An 8,978-nucleotide genomic window follows, 5' to 3' on the forward strand; every position below is an offset into this window, starting at 1 on the left:
CAGCCCGGCCGCTCCGCGGTGCTCCTCCTCTCCTCCACCACCCTCAGCCCAAAGGGAAACGCTGGCTCCAGCAGCGCTCGGGGCTCATCCATCAGCCGGGGAGGAAAAGGGGGAGGGGGAAGGGGCGGGCGGCGGGAGGAGGAGTTTCTCCGCCGCGCGGAGCCCTCGGTGGGGCGGCGGGGGAGGAGCGCCCCTCCCCCCGCGCGCTGATTGCTGCGGCGTCCCGCCCGGCCCCGCCCGCGTGTGTGTGTGAGGGAGAGCTATAGCGCTGGGTCGGCCCGATGGGGGTAATCGAGGGTTTCGGGGACGCGGAGTGGCGCTTTCCTCTTCCCAGTGAGTGAGGGAGGGCATTCGGCGGCTCTCGTGCTCGGCCACTTTCCCTGGACGATTCCCGGAGCTCCCTGTAGGAGGTGAAAGTCCCGGCGGGTCCGGATGGCGTAGTTGCGCCGCGGCGCAGCAGCTGCTGGAGCTCACCGCCGCCGAGAGCTGGGCGGGGAAACTTTCCTCCGCGTTCCACCGACTTGCGGCGGGTGGATCTCTGCGTGACACGCCGCCTCCGAGGTACGTGCGGGCCCGGCCCCGCGGCGCTACAGCCCGTGCCGGGACGCCCCTGGCCGCGCCACTAGCCCTGCACACGTTCCGGCCTCGGGCTCTGCAGGCTGCGCGGTGCCTGTTGGCGCTGCACGAGGCTCCGTGTCTGTTCACGGCCGGGGTCGCTCCGGCCGCACGGACCCCTCGGGCTCGGGAGGGCGGCGTTGGTCCAGCACTGTTTACGCTCGGAGGAGCCGCGACCCGTGGCCAGCGGTGCGTGGGGAGCGGCCGTCTTGGGTCGGGTGGGCAGCGCTCCCGGCGATGCGCTGTCCTGGGGAAGACGTCTCCTCCTCCACGCCTGTCCTCACTCTTCCTCTCCACGGTTTTTTCCGATCCCCGCGGGGCGCGCCGGCCACTTACCCCGGGGCGCGTGACAGCGTCGGTGGGAAAGGTTTGTTGTGGGTTTGCATTCAATTGCAGTTGCAGAGGCTGCGCCCGGAGACTCGCGCACCGACGGGAGCTGCGCTCCCCTCAGCCGGCGCCCTCCGGGTTTAGTGAGGGCGGCGCGGAGCGCTGCAGACCCGGGCCCCGCAGAGAACGCGCCCCCTGTTAACGGATTAGCCCCTTACCCAGTTCATTTTGAAGGATTCCCTTAGCATCTTCATTTGGTTAGAACAAACTGGAAATCTTGGGCTGTGGCTACAAGAATCTGCTTGCAGACTTGTTATTAAAGTGGGCATTTGCCCACTTTCCAGAATCACGTAGCGTAGGGAGTCGGCGTGGTCAAGCGAGAATTACCTGGGCACAGTGGAACTTAGTTTAGTGTGTACCAGAAGAGCTGAGAAAAGAAAATCACTCAATATTCTTAGCTGTGAAATGGGGATAATAATAGGTCTGGTCTCATAAAGTCACTGTGAGGATTGAATGATTTAGTATGTGTAGAGTATAGAACAGTGCCTGGTGCCGAGCAAGCGCTACACAGGTGTGAAAGCTGCTTGTCCGGAGACGGAGGTGATGGGAAAAGCGCAAAGAGGGTGAAGGACGCTAGGAGTGACAGCCGGAGATGGGGAACCAGGCATTTTCTGAACATCTCCCATCTAAGAAAAGTAAGTGAGCGGTTTGGGTGGAAAGAAGCATCTAGAGGTAACAAAGCACATGCCAAGACCTTTTAGTTGTCCTGAAATGGTACTTTAAGGCTGCAAACAGTTACTTCCCTGTGAAATCAGCTATTTCTCTCTCGTAATAATAGCTACCGTTTATTGAGCCCAAACTGTGTCACTCTCCTGCATGCCTTGAGGACCATTTAAACCTCATACCAACTCTGTGGTAAAAACATTATCAGGGCCATTTTACAGATAAGACTGTAGAGGTTAGTAATTTGCCCAAGCTAACGCATAACTTTCTGTTAGTTCTGAGTCCAGAGCTAACTTAGCCAGGGAGAGCTAACAAGTGCAATCAGATTTGTGTGGGGTGAGCCCAGGCATCTTCTGTTGTTCAGGTTCCCATTTGAGTTGGACATATCTCTTGAAACAGTAATAAAGTATCTGTAATTAATTTAGGTGATATACTTACTGGGATGCCAAATTACAGCTCTGAAACTGGATCCAAGTAATTAGAAACAGAATCTTGATTTGGATTAATTCATATGAATATTTATTCTTAATTTCTTCTATTCTCTACACATTGTCAGAGTTACTTGGCTTCCTTAGGAAACAGCTTGGGGTTGGCACAGGAGGCAGGGAAATAATTCTTACCCCCTTAAGGGCTATTAAAATGAAATTGATTTCATGCCATTGTGTCAGTTAAAGGATGTTGCTCTGTTTCTTGGTGTTCTCTGCTTTTGGCTTGAATTCTGCATTGTTTAGTGTTTCAAGGCTTCAGCATAGTTTTAGCCCTTCACTTTGTCTTTGTCATTTGTCAACTTTAATTTTTCCTGTTTTGATGGAATCTGACCATTACATGGCAGCTTTGCTTAACAACTGTTGATCCAGCTCATGTTTTTAAATATAAAAATCACCAACTAACTTTTGAACCCCTGCACTTCAAAGGCAACCCTGGGGGAATTCACTGTTATTTTGAATATTAGCCAATAGGGGGAGTATAACACACTATTGATGTCTGTCAGACACTTAAACCAGTTTTTAGGGTATTAAAAATACATTTAAGAAGTGGGAAATGTGGCTTTATCTAGCGAAATCACCAAGTTGCTTTCTGAGTTTACACTGGAAAACTGGGTTTAATTTCAACTGATTATAATAAGAATGACCTTGAGGACCAGGCCTATATGTTGGATATATGTCAACTCTCTCGTGGCTGGACAGATATTAAATACACGTGCGTGTAGTTTTTTCCATTTGTTTTCCCTAAGAAGTGTATGTAAGATAATTTTGTGTAATTTTTTTTTTAATTTTTTTTTTCAACTTTTTTTTTTTTTTTTTTTTTTGGGACAGAGAGAGACAGAGCATGAACGGGGGAGGGGCAGAGAGAGAGGGAGACACAGAATCGGAAACAGGCTCCAGGCTCCGAGCCATCAGCCCAGAGCCTGACGCGGGGCTCGAACTCACGGACCGCGAGATAGTGACCTGGCTGAAGTCGGACGCTTAACCGACTGCGCCACCCAGGCGCCCCTAATTTTGTGTAATTTGAACAATATTTCAATTATCCAGGAGAACTGGGAGTCCAGAGAGATCCATTGTGTATCCTTTTGTAATGGTCCTCATTTGTCTTTTGTAGAAAATTGGATGTAGTGAGTTTGTTTTCGGGAAGGTTGGTACACTCACAATCCTGTCATTATAATTCTTCATTAGCATCTTCCAAGTGTAAGACTGAGACTGAGGGATTGTTATCCTGAGTAGCAGCAATTCTAGGCATTCTTCAGAGGCTTATATTTTGGTATATAGTGATAGTTCAGACGTATTGTATTTGTCTTGTAGAGGTGTGACGTGTCTATAGACACTGATCTTGTAAATAAAATATAAATATTATTTAAGAATTAACATGCCTGGCGGCACCTGAGTGGCTCAGTCAGGTAGTTGTCCGACTTTGGCTCAGGTCATGATCTCACTGTTCCTGCGTTCAAACCCTGCGTCCTCCTCTAGGCTGGTGGTGCAGAGCCTGCTTGGGGATCTCGCGCTCTCCTCCCTGTCTACCCCTCCCCCGCTGGTGCTTTCTGTCTCAAATTTTAAAAAACTTAAAAAATTAACGTGCCTGGAAAAACAGTTAAACTGACTTTTAAGCAAAGTTTTCAATCTTTGCCTGCAGTTTGGTAGGCCAGTTTCCCTCCTCCTCCTTCTTTGTTTATTTATTTATTTATTTTGAGAGAGTGTGTGTGTGATTGGGGGCTGGGAGGGAAGGGCAGAAAGGGAGGGAGAGAGCTTGATGTGAGCCGATACCTTGACTGTGAGATCATGACCTGAGGTGAAATCAAGAGTTGGACGGATGATCAACTGACTGAGCCACCCAGGTGCCCCAGCTTGCTTCTTGTGTATTAGGTAGTTTTGACTTTATTTCATTTAGCAAGTTAGGATCATGTGGATCCTTTTAAAAAATAACTTTAAAATTTAGTCTCTTCTTTCAAAATCTCAGCATTGCAAAAGCTACTTCAGATTAGCATTTTATTTAGGATTTAACTTAATTTTCCATGCTCTCATGTAGTTTACACTCCTTTAGCAAACATTTTTCAAACCCCCTACTCCTAATAGGCTTCTGGTTCCTAGTCTTGGAGTTGGCGAATTAGCTGTCCTCTTTCAAGCCTCTGATAGCAGGGGGCCAAGATGCCTTAAGGCTTCCTAAGGCTTTGTCTTGGAAAGCCTTTATAGATTGACAGAATTGGTTAATTTAAAGGAAGGGATTGTCCAATTCTTTTTAAGACTCAAAGGAATTAGGGTTACCTGGGTGGCTCATTCAGCTGAGTGTCTGACTCTTGATTTCGGCTTAGGTCCTGATCTCACGGCTCATGGGTTGGTGCTGACAGTGAGGAGCCTGCTTGGGATTCTCTGTCTCTCTCTCTCTGTCTCTCAAAAATAAGTAAACTTAAAAAAAAAAAGATTCAAAGTAATTAATCTTTCCCTTTTGCATGCAAACTTAGTTGTAGCTTGTGAAAGTCAGGTGAGTTTCCTGCAGGGAGAATCTGGGCCTAACCTCTCAGGGAACTCAAAGTGTCCTTTTGAGTATGCTGCTAAGGTGATCTCTGCTGACTTCTTTAGTACCTAAGTGATCACCAATTTCCTGGGATCATAAATCTGTGGAAAGTTCTGACTTTACATTTCAGGCGTAACAGAACAGTTAGAATTCAGACTGATAAGTATTACATTGCTGTAATATATTTTTCTGGATGAATTTGCTGTCGTCATTTTGAATTATCCCTATTCTTGACAATCTATCTTGAACATGTTTCCCCCCCCCCCCCCTTTGTTGCTATTGGACAAAAACTAATTATAATTGTCAGGTTCATTAGTTAATGAGGGCAGCCTTCCCTTTTTTTTCCTTTCTTTTGCTCTTAACAGCTATTTGAAAAACGATTTTGTTACTTTTATTCTGTATATTGGAGCATTTTCCTTGTGTTTTTTTAACTTGAAATTTTGAAACTTAAGAAATATTAACTACTTTTTGAAATTTGCATAACTCAAGTAAGCAAATGTTTTTAAGGATCTTTAACTTATAAGTAACCTTGTATCACCTGTAGGAATATTGACAGTTTGCAATGTAAAAGTAATTTGCGGTTATATGAAAAACTAGCCTTTCACAAATAACAGTTAGCCTTTAACAGTTTCAGCAAGAGCTCTTGTGGTTTTGGAAGAAAATTACTGCACCAAGATACACAGCAGTAATTTCTCTAGTTCCACATCTTCAGAGCTAATACTTGGAATGATACAGCATTGTCTCTTTGTAGCATTGCATAAAACAAAAGCTATTGCTAATTTGTTTGGTTTCCAGTCAAGCTGAAATAACACAGTTTGGAAGGACTTTATAAAAAATGATCTAGGTCCATTTCCTGGGCTCTGTTCATTTCTGTACCTTTTTGAAATACAACATTTGTTTGTTAACTGACATTGAGCTTTCTTTTCTCTGTTTGCAAAGCCCTTGCTAAAGATTTAGGACAGATTTCCAAACAATTTTCCTTCTTTCAGAGAGAATAATGATTTTTATACCAACCAAGATGTGCACAGTGTTTAGTGTTTGGAACAACATTTGTAAAAATTCTGCATGAGGCCACTCTCATTTGGACCTTACACATTTTTTTTTTATTCTTTAGTTTCCTAGGCCAACCATCAAGACTTATAGAAGGACAACTAAGGGCATCTTTATTTAATTTATTTAATCTTCAATTATTATTGAAGGTCTGAAAAAAGAGCCCTAGAGTTATGCCCTCAGGCCATCCTGATATCTCCTGCTTAGGGTAATTACAGGGCGGAAGAAAAAAAAGATTAACACTAGTGTTTGTGCTGAAAGTTTCTTCAAGTCTGGGAAGAGGACTCTGAATAAGAGTAGAGCATGGCAAAGTTCATTTTTAGGATTTACTGTTAAATTGTTGCCACAATAAAAATTGAAGATAAAATCTAAAATGCAAGCTCTATCTCTATGAGAAAGGATGGTAATACAGAAGCATATAGTCTCCCTGTGTCTTGGGCACTGGACTCCAGGGGAAAGGGGGTCAGAGTAGGGTGCTCTTTGTGGAGGAAGAAGCACCTGCTGGCCTTTCCTTCCAAGTACCATAATTCATTTCCCTGGTACATGCTGAAGGTCAGGATTTTGTGTGAAATTGCAAATGGAACATTTGTAAAAACACGTGTAGGTTGATTAGTCCTTGAAAGAATGATCTTTAGAAAACAGTCTTTACAGATACTAGTCCTTGAGCTTTCCTGTTGATCGGATTGCCCTGTGAGACAAGGGCTGCAGTGTGACAGGTGAGATGACTAACCTCCATTGATGGGTAAGGACACCACATGGACCAGGTGGATGGTCTACCAAAGAAATCTACTTTGGATTTCTTATTTTGTTCTTACTGTTTTATTAATGGAAACTTGGTGAATACTTAATTTCAACTTGGCACATGAAAAGATTCCCTTTTGAGAGTATACTTCTATTAGCATTTTTAGTGATTTATGTGTCTTGACAGTATGAAATTGGTCAATGAATGCAAAAATACACGGGTGTGTATTTGCAAATTTCATTTCATCATTCACTGTATGATGGTTGCTGGAGCAGAATGTGGCTCCTCTCCTCCCCCATAATTGGAAGGTTATTTTAGGTGAAATACTTAGATTCCAATGTTATACCCAACTCCTTTTGTGTGGTATTGCCTGTGTTGTTATACGTGATCTCTTTTCTGTTTTTCCTTTAAAACAAAACATACTCAAACACAGAACTCTCTTCTGAGTGTCCATAAAGAATAAATGTCTCCTTTTGTTATATTAGACTTTGTGCAGTTGGCTGGCAAATTAACTTCAACTTTGAGGGAAAGCACCACTGACTCATTACATACATTTTGTATTATTACATTGTAAGGTCTTCCCTATGTGTGTGGGAGAAGTTTCTGATCTTCTAAATCAGCATTGTGTACTATTGTTGGTCTGTCTCCTTTTGTCAAAGCCTTTCTGAGCAGACATTGCTTAGTTTTTAAATTTTTTATAGAGATTGTTACCTGTCGTCGTATTCATAATATACTATCTGAATCGTGAAAAAAATATTTAAGATAACAGCCAACTTTGTGAAGGCACTCCTGTCTTTTTCTTTTGACTTCATCATACTCATCCATGACAATTGTTGCATCATGTTTTTGGAGCCTGAGGAAGGATGACCTACTTTGATACATTTCATATTCTTTTGTATTTATGCCTTTTTCAGTTTGTGGCATCTTTATTTCATTATTAGAGTGGTTGCTTTCTAAGATATTCAAGATTTTCATTTCATTCAGTGTGTGGGCAAACAAGGAGTTTCCTGTAGAACCCGTCCTACTAAATTCTTAAAAATAGTTCCGGAAGGTACCCCATTTAGATACCTTGTTGGGTGGAGGGCTCTTGGTAAAGTTCAAATGGGAGATAATTGAACACAAAGCAGGATTCTGTTTAGTTTAACCAGGTAGAAAAGGGAAAGTAGCATCTAATTCATTAGGACAAAATTCACTTTTGTATAATAATGAGGGATTTAAGTGTTTTCTTTGGAATTAATATATACTTTAACTACTTAAAGGTATAGGTAAAAAGGTTTGCAAAAGAAACTTTGCTAAGGCTGAGGTTCTGGAGTTGGCAACTCCTGTAACCCCAAAGATCCTGTTCTCTGAAGCCAGGAAAAAGCGGTCTGTTTCCAATTATATATCACAAAAATAGGGAAATTAAGCCAAGAAAAATGATCATTTGGGGGTTGGGCTGCTTTTTTTGTAGAGGGTAAAGGAGGAAAGACTATAGATGAATATTTTTTAAAAAATCTGTCTTTTCTGGTTGGCTTTCAGAATTTTCTCAAGTGGTCTCTATTGGAAATGAAGAATAATTTTGGGATTAAAGACTCCTCCTTCAGTTCCTTTTTGTTTCTCACAGAGCAAACGGAAGAGTAGTCAGGCAGCTTCTGCTGACACGAGGGTGTTTGGTCCCAGTGTTCTGGGACCTGGCTGGTATTTTTGGTAAAGCCTTTTCCAGTCTGAATGGTGCCATGCTATGGGCTCCCAACATCATACCAGGTAGTTGGTGCTGTGTTTTTTTGGTACACGTTTTACCAGACTTGAATGGAAATGTGGTCCCTGATGCCGAGCATCATTCTGCTGGTGAAGAAAGAAAGGCTAGGGATGCTGGTGTGAGAAGCCTAACTGGAAGCTGGATGATGTGTGGGTGCATATAGTGTCCTCAGCACTTGTCAGAAGCACCTAGCCATTCTGAGTGCCTACGGCTGGTTTCGGGATTAGTGGTCCTGTGATACCCAGGTGTTAACTAAGAAATCTCCTTTCTACCACCAGAAGATCACCCCCAGCAGGTCTTAGTTCCTGTTTCTCACACCTTACACCTCCACAGAGTGTTGAATAAAACTTTCCTAATGGTACAGAATCTTTGGTAACAACACAGTTTGTCGGGGCTAGTGGTGTTTGGCTATTGGCTCATTTTTTCTCACCTCCTATTGAAGTCCTTGGCCTGCTGCAGGCCGGCTCCCACACCCACCATACCAAGGCAGGGTGTGAGAAAAGGTGCAAAGTGCGAAACTTGTGCTTGCTTTAAGTGGTGTCTGCATTGTCCTCTCTCTGGGGCCTTTGCTGCTTAACTCTTGTCTTTCCCCCACCTTTTTACCATCTTCGTTTCCTTGGAGCTCCTTCTTCCGGTTTTCTCCTTACCTTCTCGATCTCTCTTCAGGTTGCCTTTCCAGTGCTTGATTCCTATGTGTTGGCATTCTCCGAGGTTTTATATTTTCCCTTTCTCTTCTCTTCTCTTCTCTTCTCTTCTCTTCTCTTCTCTTCTCTTCTC

At 43.7% G+C, this 8,978-nt stretch overlaps 1 protein-coding gene across 2 annotated transcripts in view; it reads left to right on the forward strand.

Annotated features, from left to right (window-relative positions):
• Positions 1–221: 221 nt before the first annotated feature.
• TGFBR3 (transforming growth factor beta receptor 3) overlaps positions 222–8,978 on the forward strand; it is a 207,212-nt gene continuing 198,455 nt past the window's right edge. For both annotated transcript variants that reach the window (XM_049616798.1, XM_049616797.1), the window contains exon 1: positions 222–561. The gene's annotated coding sequence lies outside the window, so the exon portion shown is untranslated. The remainder of the gene's footprint in view (positions 562–8,978) is intronic.

This window comes from Panthera uncia, assembly GCF_023721935.1.
Source record: "Panthera uncia isolate 11264 chromosome C1 unlocalized genomic scaffold, Puncia_PCG_1.0 HiC_scaffold_4, whole genome shotgun sequence".
Lineage (NCBI taxonomy): Eukaryota > Metazoa > Chordata > Mammalia > Carnivora > Felidae > Panthera > Panthera uncia.